Source organism: Chenopodium album, chromosome 15, assembly GCF_948465745.1.
Source record: "Chenopodium album chromosome 15, dcCheAlbu1.1, whole genome shotgun sequence".
Taxonomy (NCBI): Eukaryota; Viridiplantae; Streptophyta; class Magnoliopsida; order Caryophyllales; family Amaranthaceae; genus Chenopodium; species Chenopodium album.
Genome location: NC_137848.1, coordinates 26,642,452 through 26,654,892, shown reverse-complemented (window position 1 = coordinate 26,654,892; position 12,441 = coordinate 26,642,452).

The window sequence follows — 12,441 nt, the reverse complement described above, 5'->3', positions numbered from 1 at the left end:
TGATTCAAAAAGCTTTGTTTGAAATTGTTTGACTTTCATTAGATTTAAACATCTTTGTTGAATGCATTTGACTTTCATTCTCTTCAAAAAGCTTTGTTTGAATGTGTTTGACTTTCATTTATTTGTAATGGCTTTGTTCAATGCATTTCACTTTCATTTGCTTCAAAAAGCATTGTTTGAATGTGTTTGACTTCCATTTGATTAAAATGGCTTTGTTAAATGCATTTCACTTTAATTTGATTCAAAAAGCTTTGTTTGAATGTGTTTGACTTTCAATAGATTCAAATAGCTTTGTTGAATGCATTTGACTTTCATTTGTTTCAAAAAGCTTTATTTGAATGTGTTTCACTTTCTTTTACTCACGTAGCTTTGTTGAATGCAATTGACTTTCAATTGATTTAAAAACCTTTGTTTAATGTGTTTAACTTGCATTTGATTCAAATAGCTTTATAGAATGCATTCAACCTTCATTTGATTCAAATAGCCTTGTTGAATGCATTTGTTTTCATTTGATTCAAATAGCTTTGTTGAATGCATTTGACTTTCATTTGATTCAAAAAGCTTTGTTTAATGTGTTTGACTTTCATTTGATTCAAATAGCTTTGTTGAATGCATTTGATTTTCATTCTCATCAAAAACCTTTGTTATAATAATGTGTTTGACTTTCATTTGATTGAGATGGCTTTGTTCAATGCATTTCACTTTGATTTGCTTTAAAAAGCTTTCTTTGAATGTGTTTCACTTTCATTTAATTGAAATGGCTTTTTTGAATGCATTTCACTTTCATTTGCCTCAAAAAGCTTTGTTTGAATGTGTTTGACTTTCATTTGATTCAAATAGCTTTGTTGAATGAATTTGACTTTAATTTCCTTCAAAATGCTTTATTTGAATGTGTTTGACTTTCATTTGATTTAAAAACATTTGTTTGAATGTGTTTGAATTCATTTGATTCAAATAGCTTTGTTGAATGCATTTGACTTTCATTTGAATCAAAAAGCCTTGTTTGAAAATGTTTGACTTTCATTTGATTCAAACAACTTAGTTGAATGCATTTGACTTTCATTTGAATCAAAAAGCTTTCTTTGAATGAGTTTGACTTTCATTTGATTCAAATAGCTTTGTAGAATGTATTTGACTTTCATTTGCTTCAAAAAGCTTTGTTTGAATGTGTTTGACTTTCATCTGATTCAAATACCTTTATGGAATGCATTTGATTTTCATTTGCTTCATTAAGCTTTGTTTGAATGTGTTTGACTTTCATTTGATTCAAAAAGCTTTGTTGAATGCATTAGACTTTCATTTGAGTCAAAAAGCTTTCTTTTAATGTGTTTGACTTTCATTTGATTCAAATAGCCTTGTTGAATGCATTTGACTTTCATTTGATTCAAAAAGCTTTGTTTGAATGTGTTTGACTTTCAATTGATTCAAATAGCTTTGTTGAATGCATTTGACTTTCATTTGAATCAAAAAGCCTTGTTTGAAAGTGTTTGACTTTCATTTGATTCAAACAGCTTTGTTGAATGCATTTGACTTTCATTTGCTTCAAAAAGCTTTGTTTGAATGTGTTTCACTTTCATTTGATTTAAAAACCTTTGATTGAATGTGTTTGAATTCATTCGATTCAAATAGCTTTGTTGAATGCAATTAACTTTCATTTGATTCAAAAAGCTTTCTTTGAATGTGTTTGACTTTCATTTCATTCAAATAGCTTTGTTGAATGCTTTTCACTGTCATTTGCTACAAAAAGCTTTGTTTGAATGTATTTGACTTTCATTTGGTTTAAAAACCTTTGTTTGAATGTGTTTGATTTTATTTGATTCAAATAGCTTTGTTGAATTTATTTGACTTTCATTTGATTCATATAGCTCTGTTGAATGCAATTGACTTTAATTTGCTTTATAATGCTTTGTTTGAATGTGTTTGACTTTTATTTGATTTAAAAACCTTTGTTTGAATGAGTATGATTTCATTGGACTCAAATAGCTTTGTTGAATGCATTTGACTTTCATTTGATTCAAAAAGCTTTGTTTGAAATTGTTTGACTTTCATTAGATTTAAACATCTTTGTTGAATGCATTTGACTTTCATTCTCTTCAAAAAGCTTTGTTTGAATGTGTTTGACTTTCATTTATTTGTAATGGCTTTGTTCAATGCATTTCACTTTCATTTGCTTCAAAAAGCATTGTTTGAATGTGTTTGACTTCCATTTGATTAAAATGGCTTTGTTAAATGCATTTCACTTTAATTTGATTCAAAAAGCTTTGTTTGAATGTGTTTGACTTTCAATAGATTCAAATAGCTTTGTTGAATGCATTTGACTTTCATTTGTTTCAAAAAGCTTTATTTGAATGTGTTTCACTTTCTTTTACTCACGTAGCTTTGTTGAATGCAATTGACTTTCAATTGATTTAAAAACCTTTGTTTAATGTGTTTAACTTGCATTTGATTCAAATAGCTTTATAGAATGCATTCAACCTTCATTTGATTCAAATAGCCTTGTTGAATGCATTTGTTTTCATTTGATTCAAATAGCTTTGTTGAATGCATTTGACTTTCATTTGATTCAAAAAGCTTTGTTTAATGTGTTTGACTTTCATTTGATTCAAATAGCTTTGTTGAATGCATTTGATTTTCATTCTCATCAAAAACCTTTGTTATAATAATGTGTTTGACTTTCATTTGATTGAGATGGCTTTGTTCAATGCATTTCACTTTGATTTGCTTTAAAAAGCTTTCTTTGAATGTGTTTCACTTTCATTTAATTGAAATGGCTTTTTTGAATGCATTTCACTTTCATTTGCCTCAAAAAGCTTTGTTTGAATGTGTTTGACTTTCATTTGATTCAAATAGCTTTGTTGAATGAATTTGACTTTAATTTCCTTCAAAATGCTTTGTTTGAATGTGTTTGACTTTCATTTGATTTAAAAACATTTGTTTGAATGTGTTTGAATTCATTTGATTCAAATAGCTTTATTGAATGCATTTGACTTTCATTTGAATCAAAAAGCCTTGTTTGAAAATGTTTGACTTTCATTTGATTCAAACAACTTAGTTGAATGCATTTGACTTTCATTTGAATCAAAAAGCTTTCTTTGAATGAGTTTGACTTTCATTTGATTCAAATAGCTTTGTAGAATGTATTTGACTTTCATTTGCTTCAAAAAGCTTTGTTTGAATGTGTTTGACTTTCATCTGATTCAAATACCTTTATGGAATGCATTTGATTTTCATTTGCTTCATTAAGCTTTGTTTGAATGTGTTTGACTTTCATTTGATTCAAAAAGCTTTGTTGAATGCATTAGACTTTCATTTGAGTCAAAAAGCTTTCTTTTAATGTGTTTAACTTTCATTTGATTCAAATAGCCTTGTTGAATGCATTTGACTTTCATTTGATTCAAAAAGCTTTGTTTGAATGTGTTTGACTTTCAATTGATTCAAATAGCTTTGTTGAATGCATTTGACTTTCATTTGAATCAAAAAGCCTTGTTTGAAAGTGTTTGACTTTCATTTGATTCAAACAGCTTTGTTGAATGCATTTGACTTTCATTTGCTTCAAAAAGCTTTGTTTGAATGTGTTTCACTTTCATTTGATTTAAAAACCTTTGATTGAATGTGTTTGAATTCATTCGATTCAAATAGCTTTGTTGAATGCAATTAACTTTCATTTGATTCAAAAAGCTTTCTTTGAATGTGTTTGACTTTCATTTCATTCAAATAGCTTTGTTGAATGCTTTTCACTGTCATTTGCTACAAAAAGCTTTGTTTGAATGTATTTGACTTTCATTTGGTTTAAAAACCTTTGTTTGAATGTGTTTGATTTTATTTGATTCAAATAGCTTTGTTGAATTTATTTGACTTTCATTTGATTCATATAGCTCTGTTGAATGCAATTGACTTTAATTTGCTTTATAATGCTTTGTTTGAATGTGTTTGACTTTTATTTGATTTAAAAACCTTTGTTTGAATGAGTATGATTTCATTGGACTCAAATAGCTTTGTTGAATGCATTTGACTTTCATTTGATTCAAAAAGCTTTGTTTGAAATTGTTTGACTTTCATTAGATTTAAACATCTTTGTTGAATGCATTTGACTTTCATTCTCTTCAAAAAGCTTTGTTTGAATGTGTTTGACTTTCATTTATTTGTAATGGCTTTGTTCAATGCATTTCACTTTCATTTGCTTCAAAAAGCATTGTTTGAATGTGTTTGACTTCCATTTGATTAAAATGGCTTTGTTAAATGCATTTCACTTTAATTTGATTCAAAAAGCTTTGTTTGAATGTGTTTGACTTTCAATAGATTCAAATAGCTTTGTTGAATGCATTTGACTTTCATTTGTTTCAAAAAGCTTTATTTGAATGTGTTTCACTTTCTTTTACTCACGTAGCTTTGTTGAATGCAATTGACTTTCAATTGATTTAAAAACCTTTGTTTAATGTGTTTAACTTGCATTTGATTCAAATAGCTTTATAGAATGCATTCAACCTTCATTTGATTCAAATAGCCTTGTTGAATGCATTTGTTTTCATTTGATTCAAATAGCTTTGTTGAATGCATTTGACTTTCATTTGATTCAAAAAGCTTTGTTTAATGTGTTTGACTTTCATTTGATTCAAATAGCTTTGTTGAATGCATTTGATTTTCATTCTCGTCAAAAACCTTTGTTATAATAATGTGTTTGACTTTCATTTGATAGAGATGGCTTTGTTCAATGCATTTCACTTTGATTTGCTTTAAAAAGCTTTCTTTGAATGTGTTTCACTTTCATTTAATTGAAATGGCTTTTTTGAATGCATTTCACTTTCATTTGCCTCAAAAAGCTTTGTTTGAATGTGTTTGACTTTCATTTGATTCAAATAGCTTTGTTGAATGAATTTGACTTTCATTTTCTTCAAAATGCTTTGTTTGAATGTGTTTGACTTTCATTTGATTTAAAAACATTTGTTTGAATGTGTTTGAATTCATTTGATTCAAATAGCTTTGTTGAATGCATTTGACTTTCATTTGAATCAAAAAGCCTTGTTTGAAAATGTTTGACTTTCATTTGATTCAAACAACTTAGTTGAATGCATTTGACTTTCATTTGAATCAAAAAGCTTTCTTTGAATGAGTTTGACTTTCATTTGATTCAAATAGCTTTGTAGAATGTATTTGACTTTCATTTGCTTCAAAAAGCTTTGTTTGAATGTGTTTGACTTTCATCTGATTCAAATACCTTTATGGAATGCATTTGATTTTCATTTGCTTCATTAAGCTTTGTTTGAATGTGTTTGACTTTCATTTGATTCAAAAAGCTTTGTTGAATGCATTAGACTTTCATTTGAGTCAAAAAGCTTTCTTTTAATGTGTTTGACTTTCATTTGATTCAAATAGCCTTGTTGAATGCATTTGACTTTCATTTGATTCAAAAAGCTTTGTTTGAATGTGTTTGACTTTCAATTGATTCAAATAGCTTTGTTGAATGCATTTGACTTTCATTTGAATCAAAAAGCCTTGTTTGAAAGTGTTTGACTTTCATTTGATTCAAACAGCTTTGTTGAATGCATTTGACTTTCATTTGCTTCAAAAAGCTTTGTTTGAATGTGTTTCACTTTCATTTGATTTAAAAACCTTTGATTGAATGTGTTTGAATTCATTCGATTCAAATAGCTTTGTTGAATGCAATTAACTTTCATTTGATTCAAAAAGCTTTCTTTGAATGTGTTTGACTTTCATTTCATTCAAATAGCTTTGTTGAATGCTTTTCACTGTCATTTGCTACAAAAAGCTTTGTTTGAATGTATTTGACTTTCATTTGGTTTAAAAACCTTTGTTTGAATGTGTTTGATTTTATTTGATTCAAATAGCTTTGTTGAATTTATTTGACTTTCATTTGATTCATATAGCTCTGTTGAATGCAATTGACTTTAATTTGCTTTATAATGCTTTGTTTGAATGTGTTTGACTTTTATTTGATTTAAAAACCTTTGTTTGAATGAGTATGATTTCATTGGACTCAAATAGCTTTGTTGAATGCATTTGACTTTCATTTGATTCAAAAAGCTTTGTTTGAAATTGTTTGACTTTCATTAGATTTAAACATCTTTGTTGAATGCATTTGACTTTCATTCTCTTCAAAATGCTTTGTTTGAATGTGTTTGACTTTCATTTGATTTAAAAACATTTGTTTGAATGTGTTTGAATTCATTTGATTCAAATAGCTTTGTTGAATGCATTTGACTTTCATTTGAATCAAAAAGCCTTGTTTGAAAATGTTTGACTTTCATTTGATTCAAACAACTTAGTTGAATGCATTTGACTTTCATTTGAATCAAAAAGCTTTCTTTGAATGAGTTTGACTTTCATTTGATTCAAATAGCTTTGTAGAATGTATTTGACTTTCATTTGCTTCAAAAAGCTTTGTTTGAATGTGTTTGACTTTCATCTGATTCAAATACCTTTGTGGAATGGATTTGATTTTCATTTGCTTCAATAAGCTTTGTTTGAATGTGTTTGACTTTCATTTGATTCAAAAAGCTTTGTTGAATGCATTAGACTTTCATTTGAGTAAAAAAGCTTTCTTTTAATGTGTTTGACTTTCATTTGATTCAAATAGCCTTGTTGAATGCATTTGACTTTCATTTGATTCAAAAAGCTTTGTTTGAATGTTTTTGACTTTCATTTGATTCAAATAGCTTTGTTGAATGCATTTGACTTTCATTTGAATCAAAAAGCCTTGTTTGAATGTTTTTGACTTTCATTTGATTCAAACAGCTTTGTTGAATGCATTTGACTTTCATTTGCTTCAAAAAGCTTTGTTTGAATGTGTTTCACTTTCATTTGATTTAAAAACCTTTGATGGAATGTGTTTGAATTGATTCGATTCAAATAGCTTTGTTGAATGCAATTAACTTTCATTTGATTCAAAAAGCTTTCTTTGAATGTGTTTGACTTTCATTTCATTCAAATAGCTTTGTTGAATGCTTTTCACTGTCATTTGCTACAAAAAGCTTTGTTTGAATGTATTTGACTTTCATTTGGTTTAAAAACCTTTGTTTGAATGTGTTTGATTTTATTTGATTCAAATAGCTTTGTTGAATTTATTTGACTTTCATTTGATTCATATAGCTCTGTTGAATGCAATTGACTTTAATTTGCTTTATAATGCTTTGTTTGAATGTGTTTGACTTTTATTTGATTTAAAAACCTTTGTTTGAATGAGTATGATTTCATTGGACTCAAATAGCTTTGTTGAATGCATTTGACTTTCATTTGATTCAAAAAGCTTTGTTTGAAATTGTTTGACTTTCATTAGATTTAAACATCTTTGTTGAATGCATTTGACTTTCATTCTCTTCAAAAAGCTTTGTTTGAATGTGTTTGACTTTCATTTATTTGTAATGGCTTTGTTCAATGCATTTCACTTTCATTTGCTTCAAAAACCATTGTTTGAATGTGTTTGACTTCCATTTGATTAAAATGGCTTTGTTAAATGCATTTCACTTTAATTTGATTCAAAAAGCTTTGTTTGAATGTGTTTGACTTTCAATAGATTCAAATAGCTTTGTTGAATGCATTTGACTTTCATTTGTTTCAAAAAGCTTTATTTGAATGTGTTTCACTTTCTTTTACTCACGTAGCTTTGTTGAATGCAATTGACTTTCAATTGATTTAAAAACCTTTGTTTAATGTGTTTAACTTGCATTTGATTCAAATAGCTTTATAGAATGCATTCAACCTTCATTTGATTCAAATAGCCTTGTTGAATGCATTTGTTTTCATTTGATTCAAATAGCTTTGTTGAATGCATTTGACTTTCATTTGATTCAAAAAGCTTTGTTTAATGTGTTTGACTTTCATTTGATTCAAATAGCTTTGTTGAATGCATTTGATTTTCATTCTCGTCAAAAACCTTTGTTATAATAATGTGTTTGACTTTCATTTGATTGAGATGGCTTTGTTCAATGCATTTCACTTTGATTTGCTTTAAAAAGCTTTCTTTGAATGTGTTTCACTTTCATTTAATTGAAATGGCTTTTTTGAATGCATTTCACTTTCATTTGCCTCAAAAAGCTTTGTTTGAATGTGTTTGACTTTCATTTGATTCAAATAGCTTTGTTGAATGAATTTGACTTTCATTTCCTTCAAAATGCTTTGTTTGAATGTGTTTGACTTTCATTTGATTTAAAAACATTTGTTTGAATGTGTTTGAATTCATTTGATTCAAATAGCTTTGTTGAATGCATTTGACTTTCATTTGAATCAAAAAGCCTTGTTTGAAAATGTTTGACTTTCATTTGATTCAAACAACTTAGTTGAATGCATTTGACTTTCATTTGAATCAAAAAGCTTTCTTTGAATGAGTTTGACTTTCATTTGATTCAAATAGCTTTGTAGAATGTATTTGACTTTCATTTGCTTCAAAAAGCTTTGTTTGAATGTGTTTGACTTTCATCTGATTCAAATACCTTTATGGAATGCATTTGATTTTCATTTGCTTCATTAAGCTTTGTTTGAATGTGTTTGACTTTCATTTGATTCAAAAAGCTTTGTTGAATGCATTAGACTTTCATTTGAGTCAAAAAGCTTTCTTTTAATGTGTTTGACTTTCATTTGATTCAAATAGCCTTGTTGAATGCATTTGACTTTCATTTGATTCAAAAAGCTTTGTTTGAATGTGTTTGACTTTCAATTGATTCAAATAGCTTTGTTGAATGCATTTGACTTTCATTTGAATCAAAAAGCCTTGTTTGAAAGTGTTTGACTTTCATTTGATTCAAACAGCTTTGTTGAATGCATTTGACTTTCATTTGCTTCAAAAAGCTTTGTTTGAATGTGTTTCACTTTCATTTGATTTAAAAACCTTTGATTGAATGTGTTTGAATTCATTCGATTCAAATAGCTTTGTTGAATGCAATTAACTTTCATTTGATTCAAAAAGCTTTCTTTGAATGTGTTTGACTTTCATTTCATTCAAATAGCTTTGTTGAATGCTTTTCACTGTCATTTGCTACAAAAAGCTTTGTTTGAATGTATTTGACTTTCATTTGGTTTAAAAACCTTTGTTTGAATGTGTTTGATTTTATTTGATTCAAATAGCTTTGTTGAATTTATTTGACTTTCATTTGATTCATATAGCTCTGTTGAATGCAATTGACTTTAATTTGCTTTATAATGCTTTGTTTGAATGTGTTTGACTTTTATTTGATTTAAAAACCTTTGTTTGAATGAGTATGATTTCATTGGACTCAAATAGCTTTGTTGAATGCATTTGACTTTCATTTGATTCAAAAAGCTTTGTTTGAAATTGTTTGACTTTCATTAGATTTAAACATCTTTGTTGAATGCATTTGACTTTCATTCTCTTCAAAATGCTTTGTTTGAATGTGTTTGACTTTCATTTGATTTAAAAACATTTGTTTGAATGTGTTTGAATTCATTTGATTCAAATAGCTTTGTTGAATGCATTTGACTTTCATTTGAATCAAAAAGCCTTGTTTGAAAATGTTTGACTTTCATTTGATTCAAACAACTTAGTTGAATGCATTTGACTTTCATTTGAATCAAAAAGCTTTCTTTGAATGAGTTTGACTTTCATTTGATTCAAATAGCTTTGTAGAATGTATTTGACTTTCATTTGCTTCAAAAAGCTTTGTTTGAATGTGTTTGACTTTCATCTGATTCAAATACCTTTGTGGAATGGATTTGATTTTCATTTGCTTCAATAAGCTTTGTTTGAATGTGTTTGACTTTCATTTGATTCAAAAAGCTTTGTTGAATGCATTAGACTTTCATTTGAGTAAAAAAGCTTTCTTTTAATGTGTTTGACTTTCATTTGATTCAAATAGCCTTGTTGAATGCATTTGACTTTCATTTGATTCAAAAAGCTTTGTTTGAATGTTTTTGACTTTCATTTGATTCAAATAGCTTTGTTGAATGCATTTGACTTTCATTTGAATCAAAAAGCCTTGTTTGAATGTTTTTGACTTTCATTTGATTCAAACAGCTTTGTTGAATGCATTTGACTTTCATTTGCTTCAAAAAGCTTTGTTTGAATGTGTTTCACTTTCATTTGATTTAAAAACCTTTGATGGAATGTGTTTGAATTGATTCGATTCAAATAGCTTTGTTGAATGCAATTAACTTTCATTTGATTCAAAAAGCTTTCTTTGAATGTGTTTGACTTTCATTTCATTCAAATAGCTTTGTTGAATGCTTTTCACTGTCATTTGCTACAAAAAGCTTTGTTTGAATGTATTTGACTTTCATTTGGTTTAAAAACCTTTGTTTGAATGTGTTTGATTTTATTTGATTCAAATAGCTTTGTTGAATTTATTTGACTTTCATTTGATTCATATAGCTCTGTTGAATGCAATTGACTTTAATTTGCTTTATAATGCTTTGTTTGAATGTGTTTGACTTTTATTTGATTTAAAAACCTTTGTTTGAATGAGTATGATTTCATTGGACTCAAATAGCTTTGTTGAATGCATTTGACTTTCATTTGATTCAAAAAGCTTTGTTTGAAATTGTTTGACTTTCATTAGATTTAAACATCTTTGTTGAATGCATTTGACTTTCATTCTCTTCAAAAAGCTTTGTTTGAATGTGTTTGACTTTCATTTATTTGTAATGGCTTTGTTCAATGCATTTCACTTTCATTTGCTTCAAAAACCATTGTTTGAATGTGTTTGACTTCCATTTGATTAAAATGGCTTTGTTAAATGCATTTCACTTTAATTTGATTCAAAAAGCTTTGTTTGAATGTGTTTGACTTTCAATAGATTCAAATAGCTTTGTTGAATGCATTTGACTTTCATTTGTTTCAAAAAGCTTTATTTGAATGTGTTTCACTTTCTTTTACTCACGTAGCTTTGTTGAATGCAATTGACTTTCAATTGATTTAAAAACCTTTGTTTAATGTGTTTAACTTGCATTTGATTCAAATAGCTTTATAGAATGCATTCAACCTTCATTTGATTCAAATAGCCTTGTTGAATGCATTTGTTTTCATTTGATTCAAATAGCTTTGTTGAATGCATTTGACTTTCATTTGATTCAAAAAGCTTTGTTTAATGTGTTTGACTTTCATTTGATTCAAATAGCTTTGTTGAATGCATTTGATTTTCATTCTCGTCAAAAACCTTTGTTATAATAATGTGTTTGACTTTCATTTGATTGAGATGGCTTTGTTCAATGCATTTCACTTTGATTTGCTTTAAAAAGCTTTCTTTGAATGTGTTTCACTTTCATTTAATTGAAATGGCTTTTTTGAATGCATTTCACTTTCATTTGCCTCAAAAAGCTTTGTTTGAATGTGTTTGACTTTCATTTGATTCAAATAGCTTTGTTGAATGAATTTGACTTTCATTTCCTTCAAAATGCTTTGTTTGAATGTGTTTGACTTTCATTTGATTTAAAAACATTTGTTTGAATGTGTTTGAATTCATTTGATTCAAATAGCTTTGTTGAATGCATTTGACTTTCATTTGAATCAAAAAGCCTTGTTTGAAAATGTTTGACTTTCATTTGATTCAAACAACTTAGTTGAATGCATTTGACTTTCATTTGAATCAAAAAGCTTTCTTTGAATGAGTTTGACTTTCATTTGATTCAAATAGCTTTGTAGAATGTATTTGACTTTCATTTGCTTCAAAAAGCTTTGTTTGAATGTGTTTGACTTTCATCTGATTCAAATACCTTTATGGAATGCATTTGATTTTCATTTGCTTCATTAAGCTTTGTTTGAATGTGTTTGACTTTCATTTGATTCAAAAAGCTTTGTTGAATGCATTAGACTTTCATTTGAGTCAAAAAGCTTTCTTTTAATGTGTTTGACTTTCATTTGATTCAAATAGCCTTGTTGAATGCATTTGACTTTCATTTGATTCAAAAAGCTTTGTTTGAATGTGTTTGACTTTCAATTGATTCAAATAGCTTTGTTGAATGCATTTGACTTTCATTTGAATCAAAAAGCCTTGTTTGAAAGTGTTTGACTTTCATTTGATTCAAACAGCTTTGTTGAATGCATTTGACTTTCATTTGCTTCAAAAAGCTTTGTTTGAATGTGTTTCACTTTCATTTGATTTAAAAACCTTTGATTGAATGTGTTTGAATTCATTCGATTCAAATAGCTTTGTTGAATGCAATTAACTTTCATTTGATTCAAAAAGCTTTCTTTGAATGTGTTTGACTTTCATTTCATTCAAATAGCTTTGTTGAATGCTTTTCACTGTCATTTGCTACAAAAAGCTTTGTTTGAATGTATTTGACTTTCATTTGGTTTAAAAACCTTTGTTTGAATGTGTTTGATTTTATTTGATTCAAATAGCTTTGTTGAATTTATTTGACTTTCATTTGATTCATATAGCTCTGTTGAATGCAATTGACTTTAATTTGCTTTATAATGCTTTGTTTGAACGTGTTTGACTTTTATTTGATTTAAAAACCTTTGTTTGAATG